Genomic DNA, 25916 nt, shown 5'->3' on the forward strand with positions numbered 1-25916 from the left:
AATCGCCCCTGGGTGGGCTCGAACCACCAACCTTTCGGTTAACAGCCGAACGCGCTAACCAATTGTGCCACGGAGGCATGAGAAAAGTTCTCAACAAACTTGTAATAAGGCGGAATTACTTAGATATCGAAGTGTAATAATTATCTGAGATCTTTTCCTGATGACGATAATTCCTATAGTGTCCTAATGCTTAAAGTAACCTTGTGTCTAGTGGTCACGACGGAGACGGGAAGCCGGCAGCTTGTCAGTGGTTCCCCCATTTTTCCTAAGTTTCCTCCTTTATTTCCTTAATTTTCTTCATTTCCCCTTCACAAAAAAGAGTAACAACAACAACAAAGACTCTGGGGTTGGAGTCCCTGTGCCTTCTTTTACCAACTTCGAGGTTAACTCCGGAGCTGGAGCCCCCTGGGGGCAGTTCCTTGTTGCCTTCAACCTCGTTCTGACAGTTCCTGCGACGGCGCTGGACCCAGTCTTAGTGGCGTTTACCTTTACAATTGAGACGTTCGGTGCTGTGGAGAGGGCGACCTGCTGCATGGGTGACAGCTTCTCCCCTGTATCAACCTATCCCGGCTTTACGCCCTGGAGAGGCCACTCCAGACCGACAACCAGAACGGAACTCCATAGTCTCCTGAGACAGATGGACGCCTACTACTTGGATGGTCCACCAGTTTTTACATTCTTGTAAAGCCACTAGCACGCATAGCGTTTCGGGCAGGTCTTTTATCCTAATACGGCTAAGTCCTAAGATTAATATTAATCTTAATTAATAACTCCGGAATATGACCGGTCAAATCGTTTCACTGCTGGGTGAAGAGAGGCGTAATGTTAAGGATTGGAACCCAGTCAATCCTCCCCGGCCAGGATGCGAACCCAGACTAAAATGTTCGCGAAGTGCTGGGGCTAGTGTTTCACCACTGCGCCAGGGGGACAAGTCATTGAAAGTTGCAAAAAAATTGGGAACTCTAATAAGAAAGTCAACTTTGTTTTCAAGGAAAATAAAGTTATTGAACTGTAAACATCTCTGGTGCGGCTACATTTGGACTGCTGTATCAAGCATAGAGGCCTCAGCTTCACAACATATCTGCTGTGGAGAAAGTACAACACAGAGTGACAAAAAGCATCTCAGAACTAAACTGACTCCTATACCAGGAACGGTTGAGGGCCCCAGGACTAGCACAGCAAGCCAGACGTGGCATGGTGGCTCCCATACCAGGAACGATTGAGGGCCCCAGGACTAACACAGCAAGCCAGACGGGGCATGGTGGCTCCCATACCAGGAACGGTTGAGGGCCCCAGGACTAACACAGCAAGCCAGACGGGGCATGGTGGCTCCCATACCAGGAACGATTGAGGGCCCCAGGACTAACACAGCAAGCCAGACGTGGCTTGGCGGCTCCCATACCAGGAACGGTTGAGGGCCCCAGGACTAAAACAGCAAGCCAGACGGGGCATGGTGGCTCCCATACCAGGACCGGTTGAGGGCCCCAGGACTAACACAGCAAGCCAGACGGGGCATGGTGGCTCCCATACCAGGAACGGTTGAGGGCCCCAGGACTAACACAGCAAGCCAGACGGGGCATGGTGGCTCCCATACCAGGAACGGTTGAGGGCCCCAGGACTAACACAGCAAGCCAGACGGGGCATGGTGGCTCCCATACCAGGAACGGTTGAGGGCCCCAGGACTAACACAGCAAGCCAGACGTGGCATGGTGGCTCCCAGACCAGGAACGGTTGAGGGCCCCAGGACTAACACAGCAAGCCAGACGGGGCATGGCGGCTCCCATACCAGGAACGGTTGAGGGCCCCAGGACTAACACAGCAAGCCAGACGGGGCATGGTGGCTCCCATACCAGGAACGGTTGAGGGCCCCAGGACTAACACAGCAAGCCAGACGGGGCATGGCGGCTCCCATACCAGGAACGGTTGAGGGCCCCAGGACTAACACAGCAAGCCAGACGGGGCATGGTGGCTCCCATACCAGGAACGGTTGAGGGCCCCAGGACTAACACAGCAAGCCAGACGGGGCATGGCGGCTCCCATATCAGGAACGGTTGAGGGCCCCAGGACTAACACAGCAAGCCAGACGGGGCATGGCGGCTCCCATACCAGGAACGGTTGAGGGCCCCAGGACTAACACAGCAAGCCAGACGGGGCATGGCGGCTCCCATACCAGGAACGGTTGAGGGCCCCAGGACTAACACAGCAAGCCAGACGGGGCATGGCGGCTCCCATACCAGGAACGGTTGAGGGCCACAGGACTAACACAGCAAGCCAGACGTGGCAAGGTGGCTCCCATACCAGGAACGGTTGAGGGCCCCAGGACTAACACAGCAAGCCAGACGGGGCATGGTGGCTCCCATACCAGGAACGGTTGAGGGCCCCAGGACTAACACAGCAAGCCAGACGGGGCATGGTGGCTCCCATACCAGGAACGGTTGAGGGCCCCAGGACTAACACAACAAGCCAGACGTGGCATGGGGGCTCCCATACCAGGAACGGTTGAGGGCCCCAGGACTAACACAGCAAGCCAGACGGGGCATGGTGGCTCCCATACCAGGAACGGTTGAGGGCCCCAGGACTAACACAGCAAGCCAGACGGGGCATGGTGGCTCCCATACCAGGAACGGTTGAGGGCCCCAGGACTAACACAGCAAGCCAGACTGGGCATGGCGGCTCCCATACCAGGAACGGTTGAGGGCCCCAGGACTAACACAGCAAGCCAGACGTGGCTTGGTAGCTCCCATACCAGGAACGGTTGAGGGCCCCAGGACTAACACAGCAAGCCAGACGGGGCATGGCGGCTCCCATACCAGGAACGGTTGAGGGCCCCAGGACTAACACAGCAAGCCAGACGTGGCAAGGTGGCTCCCATAGAAACTTATAAAATACTGAACAAATTGGAGGATTTAGTGAATCCAGACCACTTCTCTAAAAGGTCGCATGTAACATATACATGATGCAACAGCTTAATCAAGATCAACAGGTCACAATCACACCCCCCCCCACCTCATCCATCCACACAGCTCAAGTATCAGCTAGATATTGGTACTGGTAATGGCTCGCAAGAGCCTCCTCTTACGGGCTATTCATACCCGTGTCACCTTTAGGAAGGCTTAATCTTTATCAATCGATCGAGTCAAAATATAGGAGAAAAAACGTTTTTCCATCCAAAGGGCTATAGACCCCCTGGAACAGCCTACCTGACAATGCCTTAAATCTCACCACTCACGATGGGTTTATTATAGGCGATTTTTTTTATATATAAAATAAACACAACATGTACAAAAAAGGACAGCATAACATTATATAAACATAGAACATGTAACAGACATAAAGGAGAAAAACCCGTAGCACACAGAACCCAGAACCCCGTACAGAATACAGAACCCCATACAGTATACAGAACCCCGTACAGTATACAGAACCCCGTACAGTATACAGAATATTGTATGGTATTCGGGAGCCGGTCGGCCGAGCGGACAGCACACTGGACTTGTGAGCCTGTGGTCCCGGGTTCGATCCCGAGCGCCGGCGAGAAACAATGGGAAGAGTTTCTTTCACCCTGTTACCTAGCAGTAAAATAGGTACCTGGGTGTTAGTCAGCTGTCACGGCTGCTTCCTGGGGGTGGAGGCCTGGTCGAGGACCGGGCCGCGGGGACACTAAAGCCCCGAAATCATCTCAAGATAACCTCAAGATAACCTCAAGATATGGTATACAGAACCCCGTACAGTATACAGAATCCGTACAGTATACTGCACCTGCGTACAGTATAAAGAACCCCCGTACAGTATACAGAACCCCAATACAGTATACAAAACACTATGGTATACTGAACCGCGTACAGTATGCAGAACAGTGTACAGTATACAGAACAGTGTACAGTATAAAGAACAGTATACAGTATACAGAACCTCATACAGTATACAGAACAGCGTACAATATACAGAACAGCGTACAATATACAGAACATCATACAGTATACAGAACAGTGTACAATATACAGAACAGTTCACAGTATACAGAACAGTGTACAGTATACAGAACCTCATACAGTATGCAGAACAGTGTGCAGTATACAGAACCCTGTACAGTATACAGAACAGCATACAGTATACAGAACACTGTACAGCATACAGAACCCCGTACAGTATACAGAACAGTTTACAGTATACAGAACAGCATACAGTATTCAGAACAGCATACAGTATACAGAACAGCGTACAGTATACAGAACCCCGTACAGTATACAGAACAGTTTACAGTATACAGAACAGCATACAGTATTCAGAACAGCATACAGTATACAGAAAAGCGTACAGCATACAGTATAAAGAACAGTGTATAGTATACAGAACAGCACACAGTATACAACCCGTTCTCGCAAATTTAATAAGTCAATATTGACTTATTAAATATGTGCATAGGTGACATACTTAACATAATAGATACCCTTAAAAAGATTCATAGAAAACACCGACCTTACCTAACCTACTTAGTATGTTAAGATAAGCATCTTATTGCTTCGTAATTACAATTATTATCTAACCTATAATAGGTATAGGTTAAGTAATAATTGTAATTACGAAGCAATAAGATGCTTATCTTAAGATACTAACAAGGTTAGGTAAGGTCGGTGTTTTCTATGAATCTTTTTAAGGGTATCTATTATGTTTAGTATATCACCTATGCACGTAGTTAATAAGTCAATATTTACTTTACGAATTTGCGAGAACGGGTTGCAGTATACATAACCCCGTACAGTATACAGAACAGCATGCAGTATACAGAACAGCGTACAGTATACAGAACAGCATGCAGTATACAGAACAGCGTACAGTATACAGAACAGCATGCAGTATACAGAACAGCGTACAGTATACAGAACAGCATGCAGTATACAGAACAGCGTACAGTATACAGAACAGCATGCAGTATACAGAACAGCGTTCAGTATACAGAACAGCATGCAGTATACAGAACAGCGTACAGTATACAGAACAGCATGCAGTATACAGAACAGCGTACAGTATACAGAACAGCATGCAGTATACAGAACAGCGTACAGTATACAGAACAGCGTACAGTATACAGAACAGCGTACAGTATACAGAACAGTGTACAGTATACAGAACAGCGTACAGTATACAGAACAGTGTACAGTATACAGAACAGTGTACAGTATACAGAACAGCGTACAGTATACAGAACAGCGTACAGTATACAGAACAGCGTACAGTATACAGAACAGCGTACAGTATACAGAACAGTGTACAGTATACAGAACAGCGTACAGTATACAGAACAGCGTACAGTATACAGAACAGCGTACAGTATACAGAACAGCATACAGTATACAGAACAGCGTACATTATACAGAACAGTGTACAATATACAGAACAGTTTACAGTATTCAGAACTGTGTACAGTATACAGAACCCCGTACAGTATACAGAACAGTGTACAATATACAGAACAGTTTACAGTATTCAGAACTGTGTACAGTATACAGAACAGTTTACAGTATTCAGAACTGTGTACAGTATACAGAACGCCGTACAGTAAATACAATACAAATACAAATACCAATACCAATACCAACATCTGGACCAACATAACCTCTCCGCTTACTTCAGGGATTATCATTGTTAGCACTACAGACCATTACCCTACATTTCTCCTAACCAACATTGATAAACCACCTCTAGATACACGGGAGATAAGCTTTAGGCTGCACAATGAAACTTCTATAGGCAATTTTATGGCTGCTGCAGCTAATATCAACTGGGAGTCCGAGTTAGGTAACATAGGGGACATCAACTTAGCAGTGCAATCATATCTTAAAAAAACTCTCAGCCTTTATAACACCCACTGTCCTATGCTAACGAAACAAGTCACAACTAAAAGGCTAAATAATCCTTGGCTTACAAAGGGAATACTTAAATCTATTGATAAAAAAACATGACTTTGAGAAGATGTATAGGTTAGGACTCGTCTCCAAAGAATTTTCAAAGAATTACTCATCATTGCTATCTCAAATAATTAGAAGAGCCAAAATTAAATACTACGAAGATAAATTTACCCCACACAAAGGACAACATTAAGACAACATGGAGCACAATTTCACAAATATTGGGATCAAAAAGGATTTTATATAACAAACCAATACTCCTGTCAAATAACGATGGTCTGCTTTCAGCCTCTGATAGTGCTATTGAATTCAATAGGTTCTTCTCATCCATTGGGTCATCCCTTGCTAATGATATTCCATCTTCCACGACTAATGTTCAGGACTATCTTACAGGTAACTATCCACAGTCTCTGTACCTAATGCCTGCTAATTCCACTGACGTCAATGAGATAATCCTTTCCCCTAAAACCAAGTCTAGTGCCCTTGAGGAGATACCAACTCTAATTTACTAAAAAGCCTCCAGATCTTTAGTTCCTGCCATTGCATTGCTCTACAACAAGTCACTTGAACTCCAAACCTTTCCAGATATTCTAAAAAAAAGCGAGAGTAACGCCAGTCTATAAATGTGGTGATCTCACTGATGTCAACAACTTCAGATCTATATCACCTCTGCCAAACTTGTCAAAAATATTTGAAAAACTAATCTGCAAGCAGCTTTACTCTTATCTAGCCAAACACAATATACAGTACTTAGCTCGTGTCAATATGGCTTCAGATTCCCAAAAAAAGCACTAACGGTGTACTTATTAGTATCATTAACTTGATACATGCAGCTCTTGATAAATATGAGTTCCCTGTTGGGTTATTTGTGGCCCTGCATAAGGGTTTTGACACTGTCAATCACCAAAATCTTCTTCTTAAATTACATCATATTGAGTCAGAGGACACTCCCTGCAATACCTTCAATCTTACCTTACTGACAGGCTTTAGTATGTTTTTGTGAATAATTCAATTTCTCCCACCCTACCCTTCAACATTGGTGTTCCTCAGGGCAGCATACTTGGCCCTCTCCTCTTTCTCATCTACATTAATGACCTTTCAAATGCCTCTCAACACCTCACACCAATTCTATTTACTGACGACGCAACCTTCATTTACTCCAGTCCTGACCCCCTTGCTCTAAATGTCACAGTGAATACTGAACTAAATAAAGTCCATCTCTGGCTAACTGCCAACAAACTCACTCTCAACATTGACAAAACTTTCTATATTTTGTTTGGCAATAAATCCTCAAATCAAATTAATCTCAGGATAAACAATATCCAAATTTGTAACAAAGTAGATGACAAATTGCTTGGCGTTCTCATAGACAACAAGCTTAATTTCCAGGGACACATTCTAAATATATAAAAAAAAGTTTCAGAAACTGTTGGCATTCTTTCTAAGATCATATATTATGTACCTCGCCCTTCCCCGGTGAAGCACTAGTACTCTCTCATCTATCCTTATCTCAATTATGGTATTTGTGCTTGGGGTTCTACTACACAAAATCATTTACGCCTTCTAATTATTCAACACAAAGCTGCTATTAGAACAATATCTAACTCTGGCCCCAGACATCACTCGGTACCCTTACTCAAATCTCTGAATATGTAAGATATTAAGTCACTGCACATCTTCTCATGTGTACTTAATATATTTAAAACTCTGAACTGCTATGTCAATCCTGAACTTAGAAGCTTCCTAGAAGGTTGTAACAGAACTCATTGGCATCGCACCAGAAACAAATACCTATTTGATATTCCAAGAGTGCGACTTAACCAAACTAGAAATGCTCTACAATTCAAGGGACCCAGAATGTGGAATGACCTCCCAAATCATGTCAAAGACTGTACCTCCCTCAACCAGTTTAAGAGTAAAACCAAGTACTACCTAATTAACTCCATGTAACCTACCTTACTCTCTAAATGTCAACCCATGTCGTGCTATTTTTTTTTAAACAATGCTGTTTGTTCACCAACTTGCACAATTTCTGATTTCTGCCATGTCCCCCCCCCCCTTTTTTTATTTTTTATTCCTTGTTTCAACATAATAGTAATTGGGATTTTGTATAAATTAAGTTTTATTCTAAGTTATACGTGGAATCTGCAAAAGATCCAATGCTATTAAACATTGTTTTGTGCACGATGGTAAAATAATAGCTAGGAAGACTGACACTGGAAAAACTTATGTCATAACCACTGAGAAACACCTCACTTCTTTCCTGGATGACTGTGGGATAACAGCTGAATTACTAGAACATAATTTGTAGTCTCACACACTACCAAAGTGTACTTAAGCTCTGCCTTTCCTTTCCAAAGGTTTTTATTTTTATTTTATTTTTATTTTTTTGTTTGTCATCTTTGCCTGTTTTATACTCTTAATTATTTGTTCTTAGTTAATCCCCTTGTCACTAAACCTAAGGCTTTTCATTACCTGTTACTTAAAGTAACTTGGTATTTGTGTCTTGTAATCATTTATTGGAATTAATTAATAGTATAATTGTTTATATAAGCATCTACCTCAGTATCTTAGTAAAATCTTCCACATGAATATACTCTCACCCTGTTTATTTTTACACTTAGATTTATATTAGAGTAAATTTCAAGATTTAATTAGGTTTACATGTCATCTTTTTTTTCTTTTTTTTTCTCTCGGAATTATCTATTTGAGCTCACTGTTTTCTTAGGTTCATACCAATTATAGGATTTTAATTAACCATTACTAAGCTAATTATCTTCAAGATCATTTTACTTTATATAAACTTTAACTTTATATAAAATTTAACTTTATATAAACTTTATATAAACATTTTACTTTATATTTATATTATTTTTCTTATTATTTTTTATTTTACATTTATATTGTCAGTCTTTACTGATTTTTTGTTTTTTATTTTATGTAACTTCTGTGTCCTTCCTGGCTATCTATTGGATCTTTATTTTACTTCTAAATTGTTACTATTTTATTGCATTTGCTTTTATTCTTGTGTTTTGCTTTATCGTGTATCGTGATCCCTCTGCATCTCCATGCACACTGATATTGATCCTGATCAAAATCTTCTGTCTCATATCTACACCAACCAGCACATCATTATTGCAAGTATTTCACAGCACACCAGGCTAAAAACAAACTCCAAAATAGCACCTGTCTATCAGTTTACAATCAAAATGTTAGATCACTTGGTAAACATTTTGACGATTTAAATGCATTACTCACAGCACTAGGTACTAACTTAGCGTTCATTATTTTAACAGAAACTTGGCTAAATAAAGACTATACCCAACTCTACAACTTAGGTGGTTATAAAGTCATTCATAACTGTAGGCCTAATAAAAAAAAAAAACCTACCCGAGTCACTCAAACATCAGCCACTACCTTGGACCACATATGGACAAACATAACAGCTCCCCTTGTATCTGGTATAATCTACGACAGAACAACTGACCACTATCCTACCTTTCTCATAGCGAACATGGACATAACACCACCAAAAAGCAAGAAACTTTCATTTAGGCTACACAGTGAATCAGCTTTAGGCAATCTTACAGATGCACTTCACAATATTAACTGAGATTCTGAATTCAATAATACCCATGATATAAATTCATTAGCTAACCTCTTCCTCTCCAAAACTATAAGCCTCTACAACCTTCATTGTCCCCTTCTTACCAAGCAAGTAACTGACAAAAGATTAAACAATCCATGGTTCACAAGTGGCATTCTCAACTCAATCAACAAAAAACATGAATATGAACAGAAACTTAGGATTGGCCTAGTTTCAAACGAAGTAGCTAAAAGGTACTCATCAATGCTTACCAGTAGCATAAGAAAGGCAAAACTTGCATATTATGTAAATAGACTCAATGAAGCAAAAGGCAACATGAAAAGCACTTGGAAAACAATCTCTAGTATCCTAGGAACTAAACAACACTCACATAACTAAATAAAACTCTAGAAATGGCAAATGAATTTAATAGTTTCTTTTCAACGGTTGGTGCTAATCTTGCCAGTAAAATCCCACAGACTCAGACACATATTAACACATATCTCTCAGGCAGCTATCCAAACTCTCTTCTCCTTTCACCAATCAGCCCGGCAGATGTTGTGTCCATCATACACTCTCTAAAAACCAAGGCAGGGAACACCAGTGAAATTCTGTCCTTTGTGTACAAGAGAGCCTCCCATGCCCTTGCCCCACCCATAGCACTACTGTTCAACAAATCTATAGAGTGTCACACCTTCCCTCATATCCTCAAAAAAGCAAGAGTAACGCCAGTCCATAAAGGAGGCAATCCGGCGGACATAAACAATTATAGACCAATATCAAATCTACCCATTCTATCAAAAATATTTGAAAAAATTATTGTAATTATTGACTGTAATTACCATATTATGTATCCTCACATTCCCAATGTACCTTCTTGTATATGCATAAATAAATAAATAAATAAATAAATTAAATAAATATAACGCACTTCTCGGCCTACTATGCCGGACTCGACTTGTGATCCTGTGGTCCTATATTCGATCCCAGGCACTGGCGAGAAAGAATGGGCAGAGTTTCTTTCACCCCTATGTCCCTGTTACCTAGCAGTAAAATAGGTACCTGGGTGTGAGTCAGTTATTACAGGATGCTTCCTGGGGGTGGAGGCCTGGTCGAGGACCAGGCCGCAGGCACACTAAAAAAAAAAATAATTATGAATTATTATTCAATAACTGTTAGAGTGCCACAGGGCAGCATCTTGGGACCTCTCCTATTTCTTATATACATCAATGATCTGCCTATTGTCTCTAACATTTGTTTCAAACTGCAGGTACTGCAGGCAACTACTACAACACTACTGAACCGGTACAAACTGCAGGTACTGCAGGCAACTACTACAACACTACTGAACCGGTACAAACTGCAGGTACTGCAGGCAACTACTACAACACTACTGAACCGGTACAAACTGCAGGTACTGCAGGCAACTACTACAACACTACTGAACCGGTACAAACTGCAGGTACTGCAGGCAACTACTACAACACTACTGAACCGGTACAAACTGCAGGTACTGCAAGCAACTACTATAACACTACGGAACCGGTACAAACTGCAGGTACTGCAGGCAACTACTACAACACTACTGAACCGGTACAAACTGCAGGTACTGCAGGCAACTACTACAACACTACTGAACCGGATCATTCACGTAGTAACAAAGGAAAAAATCTACAGGAAGGTAATGTGAAAAAATAACATGCAGCATTTTTTTTTATTTCTATGGTACTATACTTTGCTCAGTTATTAATTTTATATGAAGTTCTCACAAATTCATTAATAATAGGTGTTTTTACATTGAACTTTATTACCATCCTTATCTCTAACTTTAAAAAATGTGATATGAACCGCCAAATTCTATTATTTGTGGCTACGTCTATGGTGTCCCATCCCAGCACTGTCATATAATGCTTTGAAACTACTGATGGTTTTGGCCTCCACCAACCTCTCACCTAACTTGTTCCAACCATATCTACCACGCTGCTTGCGAAAGTTAATTTTCTAATATTTCTGTGGCATCTTTGTTTGGTTACCTTTTACAATATCTTCTTTTTATTCTACCATCTAGTTTTGGCATTTTATGCCTCTAACCTGGGAGCCACTTATTGGCATGTCTATACCTTTTCCAGTTTGTTGATGTGAGTCTTTAGATATGGGCACCATACAACCGCTGCATATTCCAGCTGTGGTCTAACAAAAGTTTTAAACAATTTCTTTAGTATTTGACCTATGTATTTAAAAGCAATTCATAAATGTAAGCAAGTGTAGCATTTGTCTCCAGGTGTTCTTCACATTTAGCTTTAATTATTTTTTCCAATATTTTCACTTACACTTGTAATACAGGGTTCGAGGTTCCCTATAGTGTCCTTTATTGAAATAGAGTTTAACAACCATTTCAATGTCCCTATTTTCTTTTAGATTATATCTTAACATATAATTAATGTCCAACAGGACATGATTACTCTTTCCAAAGGGAGGATGGTATTGAATATCAAATATCTCTTCTCCTTTTTTTGTGAATATTTGATCTAGTACTGATGGAATAATTTATATAATAATCACTAGAAATTATTTAGATAAGAATTTGAATTTATGCATGTCTTTGTTTTGGCATGCCTCTATTTCCACATGTTACATTTCTGCATGTCTCCAATTCTGGAAGTGTTCACTTTTGCATGTGCCTGACAAGGATGTTATATGCACCAGCTTTAATTATTACTCACTCTTGTAACAACCCCCACACCAGCTTTTCTCAGCAGACAGTTTCCCACAAATTGTATATAATGCATGACTTATTTTTAGAATTTTAATACATATTGCATCTGTCAATACATTATTAACAATAATATAGGTAATACGGTAGTCTAATGTAGAAATTTGACACTCAGAATGTACGAGTATAAGCGTAATGTAATAATTCAATAATTACTATTTGTAGTTTTATGTATTTAAAACTATTTGGTAAATATTTTCTATACAATGCTAATACGCTTCCACCCCTGACAGAATCTGTGGTGCAAGCCTTACCTTGTTGAGCGCAAGAAGAAAAGTGTCTTCAAAACCTTGAATATTTGCAATGTAATATTAAGTAAGTAAATTTTATAATTTTTGTATTATATATGTATGTGTATATACTGTATATGGATATATGTGTATATATTTGCATATCAAGTATTGCTGATATGTTGAAGCATGTACTAAACAAGATTGGTGGAAACAGATACACGGTTAAGATTGCCAATTTACTGTAGTCTAGTCTAATTCAATAATTTTTAGTAATCTTTGAGAACATTTATGGTTGAAGTTGCCGGTGCCAGTGGACCACTTTGTGCTTTAGGCCTGGTGGAGCTTGGTCTACCAGGCTGTTGTTTGGAGTGGCCCGCAGATCCACATACAGTCTGCATATGATATACAGTCTGTTGATCAATTGAACTACAGTAGTTAGTTTTTATCATCCGAATGTACCAATATGTCTTTATTCTTCCCAGATAAAGGAACTAGGTAATGTTCATCATCTGAATGCACCATCTGAAGCTTTTCCACACTCATGATACACGAGAGGTTTATCAGCTGTATGCACCATCCTGTGAGTTTTTATAAGTCGCAAACAACTGAATCCCTTGCCACACTCAGGACATTCATGAGGTTTATCATCCGTATGCACAATCATGTGACTTATTGTACTGGAACGTTTTCTGAATCTTTGGCCTGCATTCAACACACTTGAAATGTTTAGCACCCGTTTGTAGCGTCCTATGGGCATTTATTTACTTTATATATATATATATATATATATATATATATATATATATATATATATATATATATATATATATATATATATATATATATATATATATACATATATATATATATATATATAATAGGAAGGGAGTACCACCTCTAGCTGGAAGAAGGGGGACCCATAGCCTCGGAGGAAACCACGCATAACGCATTAGAGGGAATGTTTAGATCCCCTCCAATACAGTTTCTGTGTGCTTTTCTCCTACCACCCCCTTCCTTGAATATTTTTTGTGCTTTATTATGCATTTGATGGTTACAAGATATACATGGGTTGATACAAAAATAATAATGCAAAAAGGTGCTTAAAGGTTATGGATCTCTTGAAGAACACAACAATGGGAAACATTGATGAATGTCACAGACGGGTTCGATCATTGTTGCAAGTCAAACACTTCTTCGAATTCCTCTGAAGTTGGACTAGTGCCCAAGACGCAACAGGCATTTCCCCTCTGAATCGCAACACTGAGGCGCTGGAACAAGAAACTTTTTGCTCTCTGGTCTTTTGTAGCGCTGATCAATTTGTCCCCCAATTCCTTCAGGAACTTCAATGCACATTTTCCCCATGAACCGAGGGTCTCCGAGCCGATCGGAACAAAGCTGTAGCAGTGTGCTAGACCTCTGTATTTAATAATTTTCTGCGATTCCCTGAAAGAAGCAGCACCACCGCTTTCACGTGTGCTGTAGTGGAGGTAGGTACTGGCCAGTGTGGCAGCGCACGTGTAGTCCCATACCACTTGCTTACCATCCTTCCAAGGTAGCAAGGTGACCCCATCAGGGCGCTTCTGAGGGTCGTTAGGTCTGGATAAGTGTGGTTCTCTTTGTGCCGGGCAGCGGGCTGTGGCGAGGCTCCTCTTGATGATGTCGTTGACTTCTTCATGTCTTGCAATTTTACCCTGTGATTTACGACATACCAGACCATGACGACCATATTGGTCTGCCATCGCAGTTCCGCAGATGCACCTATGTTCGGTGAGGATGGGGGCGGCAAGGCGAAGGGCAACTCCAATGCGGAGAGCGTCATGACTGAGGCGAGTTCCCAGGGCTGCATTGGGCACAGCAAATAAAAAATCCCCGGCGTGGGGTGCTGTTACCGCTAGGAGGCGGGCTTTGTTTTCAGCATCAGCGTTGTCAATCATTGCTGTGACAGTCTTTTCCATTATGGGGCTATCCCAGTGGGCCTGCTTGTGGTCTTTTGGGACTTGTGGTCGGGGTTGAGGGTGTGCAATGGTGTCCCATTGTCTGGCTGCTTCGATGAACGTTTGATCATGAGTTCCCGCTGTCTCTCTCATACGCTCTGGTAGGATCTGCCCTACCAATTCGTTGGCTGCTGTACATGAGGATAAGAATGCTGGAAGTGCTACCTCAGTTGCCTTTCGTATGCCTATCCCTCCAAATCTCACTGGTAGTGTTGCTTGGTCCCACTGACTGTCATCTAAATCTAGGTTGAGCGCCATCCTGAATATTGACCTGAGGAGCTCATCATATTGATTTAGAAGTGGGTTGCCAAAAGTTGGTGCACACCTTAAGAAGTATGTTAGCCTGGGCAGGGTAAGGCACTTTGTGAGAAGGTAGAGGGCATCGTGGGAGTCCAAGTCCCCAATTCTCTCTTCCATCCTCTTTAGGTCTCTAAACTTTTCGTCAAGGACTGCAGCAATGGCATTGTGGCCCAGAGGTGCTCCGAGTAGTGTGCTGTCGGTAGGTTTAACGACTGAGGCTTCTGGTAGAACTGATTTCACTGCTCTAATGATTACTTCACTAGATGCAATAATTTCGCACTTGGAGGGGCTAAGAACGAGACCCATGGACTCCCCCCGTGTCTTCACCAGCTGTAAGTCTTCTAGCAGGGAATCTTGTGTGCCTGCCAGAGTGCCATCATCCAGGAACCAGATGTTGAGCTCGCTGGACAGTCTGGTTGTAATTTCTCGAACCGCTATGCAAAAGAGGAACGGTGCAAGTGGGTCACCCTGTTGAATTCCCTCTGCTGAGGTGACTTCATGTTTGCCAAACAGGAGGGTTGAGTCTTTGCTGTAGCCTGCTGACACAAACGGGAGAATGCTTGGGCAATGTTCCTGGACTGCAGTGAGGATTGCTTCCCTTTTGACCGAGTTGAAAGCGTTTTTAAAATCTAATTTTACTACTGCCTGGTCTTCAGTAAGAGAGCTAATGTAGGCTCGTGCAGCATGAGCCGCTGCTTCACAGCCTTGGGGGACTCCAAACCCCAGCTGGTTGGGTTGCAGCATGGTGGCTGCTTCCGTTCGGATACTTCTGACAGCAGCCCTTGCAACTAGGCGGCGAAGGGTATTACCAACGGCAATGGGTCTGATTCCTCCCCCCTTCTTTTTGAGGGCACATAGGGATGCACCAAAGAAGAATGGTTTGATTTCATCAGGGATTAACCCGGCGAGGCAGTTGTTGACAAACGTTGTGATTTCTGTCAGGAGCGCTTCTGCAGCTGGGCCAAGAACAGGGTTCACCATTTCCTTCACATGTTGAGGTCTTACCCCTGTGTAGCCTCCTGAGGAGCCCGGGGGAAATGAAACGATAGCTTTATAAACCTCTGACTCCCGGAGGACGAGAGGTTCCTGATTAGGGGCGAGCCTGACCTGTGGGGGAGGTCCACCTACGGCCCTGACGGGGTGTTTTTCTCTCAGTGTTTGGGCTGTGGTTTCATCCCTGGGCAAAATTTTGTCCTCACTTGTGATTAACCTGAGTGCCCCGACTGTATTGCCCTCTTCAATTTTCTTGCTGACTTGGGTACCTAATTTTCTGTTGTCGCTGATTGTCGTACTTGGTCTGCCTCGGCGGTGTTTGGTGTGTTTGGGGAGGCGGACTAGGTTGTCAGCCCTCGGAAAATCCCTAATTGCTTTATTGACGGATGAGGCCAGTGTCTTGCCTCCTCTGTCTGGTACACCTAAGCATGCATTGCCAAAAAGTAACAGATTGTGCCAGGCTTTGATGGTATCAGGTGCAACAAGGTTATTTGGCCCTCTGTTGACTTTTGCGATGAGGTCCGTGTATTTCCCTGCAGCAAAAGGGCGAGAGGCCTTTGGGATGTGGGTGAGTGTCCTGGTTGACGTTGCTTTAATTGCCTCTAGCAGGTCGTCTGTTGCAATGTAATCTGTTGCGATTTGTACTGGTGCAACAGGCTCCTGAGTGCTGCCTCCTCCCACGGGAGGCCTCCCTGACCCAGGACAGTCACCATGCTGGCGTATGACTCTGGAGACAGAGTTGATGCTGACGATGTTCCCACAACCACTGCATGTGCCTCTCCTTTGATTGGCTTCGGGAGGGGTGAGCTGGCTGGTAGCGGCTTCTTCTGCCATCCCCTTAGGTAAAGTGAATGTCACCTTGCACTGGAGTATTTGTCTCTCCCTCCTGGCTGGGGGGGACGAGGTTGTCCCCTATACTATGCGTCATGTCTGGGCAGATGTCTGGGGTGGGTGGGCTCGTGGAGGTGGTGGGTGGGGGTTGGGAGGCTGCGCTGGCCCGGTCTGGGAGGGGGGCCGGGGAGGGAAGGCGCGACCACCTGATCGTGGGAGGTGGGGGCGGGGGAGCGGAAGACACTGCACCACACGGAGGGGGGGGGGGGGGGAGACACTACACAGGTGGAGTGGTCGAGCGGGAGACACTACACTCAGGGGTTGGGGGGGGGCACTACACTCAGGGGGTGGGGGGAGGCACTACACTCAGGGGACTACACAGGCACTATATATATATATATATATATATATATATATATATATATATATATATATATATATATATATATATATATATATATATATATATATATATATATATATATATATATATATACATAGAACTTTAGAACACTTTCCCACCAGGAGACTCGAACCCTAGCCAGCACAGAAGCCTTCCAGCAACTGGCATAACAGGTACGCCTTAACCCGCTCCACCACCCGCTCAGACCCTTAAAAGAGATGGTAATTTCGGAGTATTTAAATACACCAAAGATCATCACCTCCCAAGAGCACTAGAGCAAGTGAGGGGTCATTTAGACGTCTAAATGCCTATATATATATATATATATATATATATATATATATATATATATATATATATATATATATATATATATATATATATATATATATATATATATATATATAAATATATACATACATGCATACATACATACATACATACGTACATACATACATACATACATACATACATACATACATACATACATACATACATACATACATACATACATACATACATACATACATACATACATACATACATACATTCATACATTCATACATACATACATACATACTTTGGTTCAAAGGTTTGCCACCAGACTAGTACCCGAGCTGAGAGGTATGAGCTACGAGGAGAGACTTCGGGAATTAAACCTCACTTTGCTGGAAGACAGAAGAGTTAGGGGGGACATGATCACCACATTCAAGATTCTGAAGGGAATTGATAGGGTAGATAAAGACAGTCTATTTAACACAAGGGGAACACGTACAAGGGGACACAGGTGGAAACTGAGTGCCCAAATGATCCACAGAGATATTAGAAAGAACTTTTTTAGTGTCAGAGTGGTTGACAAGTGGAATGCATTAGGGGGTGATGTGGTGGAGGCTGACTCCATACACAGTTTCAAGTGTAGATATGATAGAGCCCGATAGGCTCAGGAATCTGTACACCTGTTGATTGACGGTTGAGAGTCGGGACCAAAGAGCCAGAGCTCAACCCCCACAAGCACAACTAGGTGAGTACATACATACACACACTCACACAAGATGGTACATTAGGTTTATGAGAGTACATAGCATTAATATTTTTAAATTCTTGTAAAGCAATTAACACCCATAGGGCTTTGGGCAGGTCCTTAACCCTTAAGTTGCGCAACACATCATATGATGGGTTGAGTGACTTGCTATAAATTGTGTATCCCATCATATGTTGTATTGGAGTACTACGCAAGATTTAAACGACCTGCGGATACACGGGGTTCACCTCACCTTCATCAGGGCTCTTGTAAACAGACGCCTTTTTTTTTTAAATCGTGGGCCAAATTCCCGGGTGTGAGGGCCTCAGTATTGAGTGAGCCACCAAGCCTGACGCATGCAGCATGAGCTCACAGCACTGCTGTTCAGCTTGTGACCACAGCATCGCCTAAAAGTGCCATAATATACATGTTCATGCTATTATTTAGCTTTGATATTATTACAGAAGACCCCTGACTGTAAAAATTACCAGGATTCTGATAATAGCAGGATTGTTGTGATTATTAGCGCTATAGTGGGAGGAGTAATCTTGGTGGGGAGGGAGGTAGCATTGTCTGCTGACTGTGTGACCACGATTTACTGTCTGGACTCACTAGACTCACGATTTTTTTATTATTTTTCCCATGAACAGAGAACACAAATTAACAGATTAAGAAGAAAAAATAAATTTATATTTTTTTTTGGTATGCACATGTGGGTGACAAATGCTAATTAGCCCTGAGCAACACAAGGGTTAATCAACAGATAAATTTAAGTTGGCCCGGTTGGTCCGTGAGCCCAGTTGGTCCGGCATTTAATTTAGAAAACAATCTAGTTTTCTCTTGAAGATGTCCATGGTTGTTCCGGCAATATTTCTTATACTCGCTGGGAGGATGTTGAACAACTCTGGACATCTGATGTTTATAGTATAAAATCTGCAATTTTGATCATTAAAGTGATGATTGTCATAGATACTTGATAAGAGGTTTAGTTTGGATCTAAACTAGGTTGCCTGTATAATGTTTGATTTCTTTATTTTGACTGCACCTTAGTATTTGAAAATTATCACTGTTAAACATACATCATGTTATTTTCTTCTGCCCAGTTAAAAACTTTATTAACATCTGCTTGCAGTTTTTCAATTTCTTCAGCAGAGGTAATTTTCATGGTTTGTCATAGAGGTCAAGTAACTGTGAGAGTCATGATCTTCCCGCTCTAAAATCTATCATGTACTATCAGCTATTGGGTTTGCCAAAATTATCAGGGTAGGTTAGGTTTGGTCATATTTCTACATTAGTTTTAACTCAAATTCTTCCTTTGCAAAGTCACTTTATTATTAATCCATTTTTCTGGGAGATCTTTCTTTGGGGACACACTGGGCTGCTCTTCTGGAACTTTTAAAACATTTTGACCTATGTATTTAAAAGCAATTCTAAAGTTAGAAAGTGTAGCATAGGCCCCTCGCACAATGTTCTTAATATGATCCTCAGGTTATAGTTTTCTATCTAAAACCACCCCTAGATCTCTTTCTTGATCAGAATTCTTTATAGATCTCTGTGGCTCGATCATAGAAACTGAGTAAATTCGTTACTCTGGACCTTCCAGATCGAATACCATGCTGACAGTCTGATATATCATTCAGTACGTCTGCATCTGAAATTGAGCAATACCGGATTTATTATTTGGTTTTATAAATTTTATACTTATAATCTTAACTTATTTCAGAGACCACGAGTAATCTGGGCTTCAAACTCAACAGAAAAGCCTTCCGTAGACCTGCTTCTTTGCTACATAATAGACAAAATTTAGTAAGTATTGATTTATTATGTGTTTGTTTATTTATTTATTTTTTCTTTATATACAAGAAGGTACATTGGGGGAGAGTACAGTGACTTGAAGTTATACATTCTTGTAAAGCAACTAGCACTCATAGCGTTTCGGGCAGATCTAAGTATAGACCAAGGAACTTACCATCTTTTTTATTTCTGATGTTAACATTGTCTAACTGTAGATGAATTGCATTTGTTGATTTGCTCCCAAGTAAGATGTTGTAGGTCCTTTCTATGTTTAGTGTGAGTTTGTTGGTTGACATTAATAAGTGGATTTTTTTTTAATTTATTGTTTACATCATTATTTAATATGAGTGGGTTGGAGTCTGAGTAGATGAGGTTAGTATCATCATTATCTCATATCTCAGAGATTTTGTCGTAATGGTCAAGTAGCTGTACTGTACAAGTAGAGGACATGAGAGATAGCTGTAAGAGATATTTCAATATCTTCCTGCTCTAAATCCATGTTGGCCTGGATTGTGGAGGTCATTGGTCTCTATAAAACTAGTAACCTGACTCCTGATCACTCTCAAATAATTTTATTATGTGGGATGTTAGTGCAACTGGTCTATAATTCTTTGTCAATGCTTTACTACCTCCCTTGTGTAGAGGAGCTATGTCTGCTGCTTTAAGAGCCTCTGGTATCTCCCCCGTGTCCAAGCTCTTCCTCCACACTATACTGAGTGCCTGTGCTACTGGCACTTTGCATTTATTTATAAATATTGAATTCCATGAGTCTGGACCCGGGGCTGAATGCATGGGCACATTGTCAATTTCTCTTTCAAAATCTGTCACACTCGTGTTGATATCAATTATATTTACAGGGGTTTGGATATCACCCATAAAGAAGTTGTCCGGATCCTCCACTTTCATGCTTTGTATCGGAGTGCTAAACATGTTCTCATACTGCTTTTTTAGGATTTCACTAATTTCTTTGTCATCCTCAGTATATGAACCTTCACTAGTACGAATAGGTCCAATACAATCCAGTGGTTTTTGCTTTTCCTTGTGTAGGATTTTTATTACCTAGAACATTTTCCCAGTGAATGTTTGTAAGTTCCCTGTTTATTTTCTCCCAATCTATCCTTTTATTATTAAAATTGAATATATTGAATAGCCCTTCTCGCTTGTTGTTTCTCTTGGGCCTACTACCGTTATTGATGTTAGTTTGCACTTCAATGAGCTTGTGGTCCAAGTACGTAGTGTCTGAGACAGTAATGTCTCTGATTAGCTCATCATTGTTAGTGAATATGAGGTCGAGTGTGTTCTCGTTCCTAGTCCGTTTTGTTATCTGCTGATTGAGCGAGAATTTGTCACAGAATCTCAGTAGTTCTCTGACCTGTGATTGGTTATTTCCATTTCCATTTTGGGTGTGTTGTTTTGGTAGTGATTCGTCCAGTTCTGGTAGTAGTGCGGTTGTTGTGTGGTGTAGTACTTGTGTGCTTGTTAATGACTTGTATTCCAGTCTTGTGGGTATCTCCTTTCCCCTACGGGCCAACTGCTTTGTTCTTACCTAGCATTTTGCTTTGTTTGGGTATGAATGTTTGCGTGCCGTATATTTTGCAAAATTTGCCATATATCTCATTATTTACTCCTCTGCCTAGCAACAAGTCTGTCTAATTATACTCATTAACTGTTTTTCAAAATTCCCCATAGTGTCCTTTATTGAAATCGAGTTCATGAACCGTTTCAATGTCCTTATTTTCTTCTAGATTATATCTTAAAGTATATTTAAATGTTATTATTATTATTGTTATTAAATGTTATTGTGACATTGCATTGCAATTGAGCTATGTTGTTTACCATACCGTTCATTTCGTGAGTATAAGTATAGATGCCACACTTGTGACAGGTAAAACCATGCCTTTTTTGAAAAACAGCACCGTCTGTTGCACGTAAGAGCAACCCACACTATATTATGTTGCGATATTATTTCAATATTTCCGATTGCATTGATAATTCGAATTTTCATAGATTTCAATATTTTTTCATTTCGATTTAATTATTTTGTGTGACATTGCATTGAAATTGAGCTGTGTTGTTTACCATACTGTTCATTTCATGAGTATAGTTTATTTTTTTTATTTTTTTCATTTAATTTTTTTAGCTGTTCTTATTTTTCAGTGATGGGAATATCAGATCATTTGATGTTCCCAATTTTCTGATGGAAGCATCAGACCATTATAGAATGCATCGGATGAGGTAGTTTGGAATGGTGGGGAGGACGAGAGGGGGGGATGGTGGGGAAGACGAGGGGACAGAGGAGAGGGTAATGGTGGGGAGGACGAGGGGACTGGGGAGTTGGGGATGGTGGGGACAGGGGAATGGAGAATGCTGGGGAGGACAAAGGGACAGGTGAATGGGAGATGGTGGGGGAGGAAGAGGGGACAGGGGAGGGGGAAATGGTAAGGAGGACGATGGGACAGGGAAGTTTGAATAGTGGGGAGAATGTGGGGACGGGGAAGTGGGAAGCACGAGAGGACTGTGGAATGGGGAATGGTGGGAAGGACGAGGGGACGGAGGAAGACTGGAGAACAGGGGAACACCTCAATAAACGCCAACAATGTATTATTACTCTGTAGCTTCTTGTCTCCCGACAAAGTGAATTATAATTATATATATTAATTAATTCTTATAAATTTCCAGAAGCCTGTATCAACACCCACACTAATGCAACTGAAAGAGATGTTGAGACAAGTATTGCTGATATGTTGAAGAACGCCCCAAACAAACTCGGTGGAAACAGATACAAGGTAAAGTTTGCCAATTTGCTGTAGTCTAATTCAATCTCTTTTTAGTAATCTTTGAGAACATTTATGCTATGAATAAGATAAAATAATGTAACTGATTTTGACTAAATATGTAGATATATGTAATTTTCTGAGCACTAATAATGAAAGAAAACCAAAATAAGAGGTGGCTACTATCTCTAATAATGGGCTGGAATAATGCAGGATATAATATTGTTTTATATAGATTCTTGTTTTAGTTTTTTTTCTATAATATGGAAAGGGTTTTTAATTAATAAATTAAATATTATATAATAAAATAATTTATGTATTATTGAAAACAATTAGTAACAAACAATATTTCATTACAGGGTGGTGAAGCAAGAAGACATGTGCATCACACAACAGACTTGGATATGACGAATACTGAAAATGGTGGCGAGCCTGGTGGCATACCGCTGAATCTTCTCTAATGTCTATATAGAATCTATATATATGTGTCTGTGTGTATATATGTATATATATAAAAAATAAATAAATAAATATATATATATATATATATATATTTATATATATATATATATATATATATATATATATATATATATATATATTTATATATATATATATATATATATATATATATATATATATATATATATATATGTGTGTATATCACGAAAATAAACACGTGATTAAGAATGTGACAATGTCAGACCACGGAGGAAAAATGAAACAGGAAATTTCCTTAAGTACTTTCGTATATTAAATACATCTTCAGAAGGACCTTCTGAAGATGTATTTAATATACGAAAGTACTTAAGGAAATTTCCTGTTTCATTTTTCCTCCGTGGTCTGACATTGTCATATATATATATATATATATATATATATATATATATATATATATATATATATATATATATATATATATATATATATATATATATATATATATATATATATATATATATATATATATATATATATATATATGTCGTACCTAGTAGCCAGAACGCACTTCTCAGCCTACTATGCATGGCTCGATTTGCCTAATAAGCCAAGTTTTCATGAATTAATTGTTTTTCGACAACCTAACCTAACCTAACCTAACTTTTTCTGCTACCTAACGTAACCTAACCTATAAAGATAAGTTAGGTTAGGTTAGGTAGGGCTGGTTAGGTTTGGTCATATATCTACGTTAATTTTAACTCCAATAAAAAAAAATTGACCTCATATATAATGAAATGGGTAGCTTTATCATTTCATAAGAAAAAAATTAGAGAAAATATATTAATTCAGGAAAACTTGGCTTATTAGGTAAATCGGGCCTTGCATAGTAGGCTGAGAAGTGCGTTCTGGCTACTAGGTACGACATATATATATATATATATATATATATATATATATATATATATATATATATATATATATATATATATGTCGTACCTAGTAGCCAGAACGCACTTCTCAGCAAACTATGCAAGGCCCGATTTGCCTAATAAGCCAAGTTTTCCTGAATTAATATATTTTCTCTAATTTTTTTCTTATGAAATGATAAAGCTACCCATTTAACTATATATGAGGTCAACTTTTTTTTATTGGAGATAAAATTAAAAAGATATATGACCGAACCTAACCAACCCTACCTAACCTAACCTAACCTATCTTTATAGGTTAGGTTGGGTTAGGTAGCCAAAAAAGTTAGGTTAGGTTAGGTTAGGTAGGTTAGGTCGTCGAATAAACATTAATTCATGAAAACTTGGCTTATTAGGCAAATCGGGCCTTGCATAGTAGGCTGAGAAGTGCGTTCTGGCTACTAGGTACGACATATATATATATATATATATATATATATATATATATATATATATATATATATATATATATATATATATATATATATATATATATATATATGTCGTACCTAGTAGCCAGAACTCACTTCTCAGCCTACTATTCATGGCCCGATTTGCCTAATAAGCCAAGTTTTCCTGAATTAATATATTTACTATAATTTTTGTATTATGAAATGATAAAGCAACCCTTTTCTCTATGTATGAGGTCAATTTTTTTTTATTGGAGTTAAAATTAACGTAGATATATGACCGAACCTAACCAACCCTACCTAACCTAACCTAACCTATATTTATAGGTAAGGTTAGGTTAGGTAGCCAAAAAAAGCTAGGTTAGGTTAGGTTAGGTAGGTTAGGTAGACGAAAAAACATTAATTCATGAAAACTTGGCTTATTAGGCAAATCGGGCCTTGAATAGTAGGCTGAGAAGTGCGTTCTGGCTATTAGGTACGACATATATATATATATATATATATGTTTTCATGAATTAATGTTTTTTCGTCTACCTAACCTACCTAACCTAACCTAACCTAGCTTTTTTTGGCTACCTAACCTAACCTTACCTATAAATATAGGTTAGGTTAGGTTAGGTAGGGTTGGTTAGGTTCGGTCATATATCTACGTTAATTTTAACTCCAATAAAAAAAAATTGACCTCATACATAGAGAAAAGGGTTGCTTTATCATTTCATAAGAAAAAAATTATAGTAAATATATTAATTCTGGAAAACTTGGCTTATTAGGCAAATCGGGCCTTGAATAGTAGGCTGAGAAGTGAGTTCTGGCTACTAGGTACGACATATATATATATATATATATATATATATATATATATATATATATATATATATATATATATATATATATATATATATATATATATATATATGTCGTACCTAGTAGCCAGAACGCACTTTTTGGCCTACTATGCAAGGCCCGATTTGCCTAATAAGCCAAGTTTTCCTGATTTAATATATTTTCTCTAATTTTTTTCTTATGAAATGATAAAGCTACCCATTTCATAATGTATGAGGTTAATTTTTTTTATTGGAGTTAAAATTAACGTAGATATATGACCGAACCTAACCAACCCTACCTAACCTAACCTAACCTATCTTTATAGGTTAGGTTGGGTTAGGTTGGGTTAACCTAACCTAACCTATCTTTATAGGTTAGGTTGGGTTAGGTAGCCGAAAAAGTTAGGTTAGGTTAGGTTAGGTAGGTTAGGTAGTCGAAAACAATTAATTCATGAAAACTTGGCTTATTAGGCAAATCGGGCCTTGCAAAGTAGGCTGAGAAGTGCGTTCTGGCTGCTAGGTACGACATATGTCTATATATATATATATATATATATATATATATATATATATATATATATATATATATATATATATATATATATATATATATATATATATATTATAATATATATACACACACACATATATATATATATATATAT

The sequence above is a fragment of the Procambarus clarkii genome, chromosome 60 (genome assembly GCF_040958095.1).
Source record: "Procambarus clarkii isolate CNS0578487 chromosome 60, FALCON_Pclarkii_2.0, whole genome shotgun sequence".
In the NCBI taxonomy this organism is placed as follows: domain Eukaryota; kingdom Metazoa; phylum Arthropoda; class Malacostraca; order Decapoda; family Cambaridae; genus Procambarus; species Procambarus clarkii.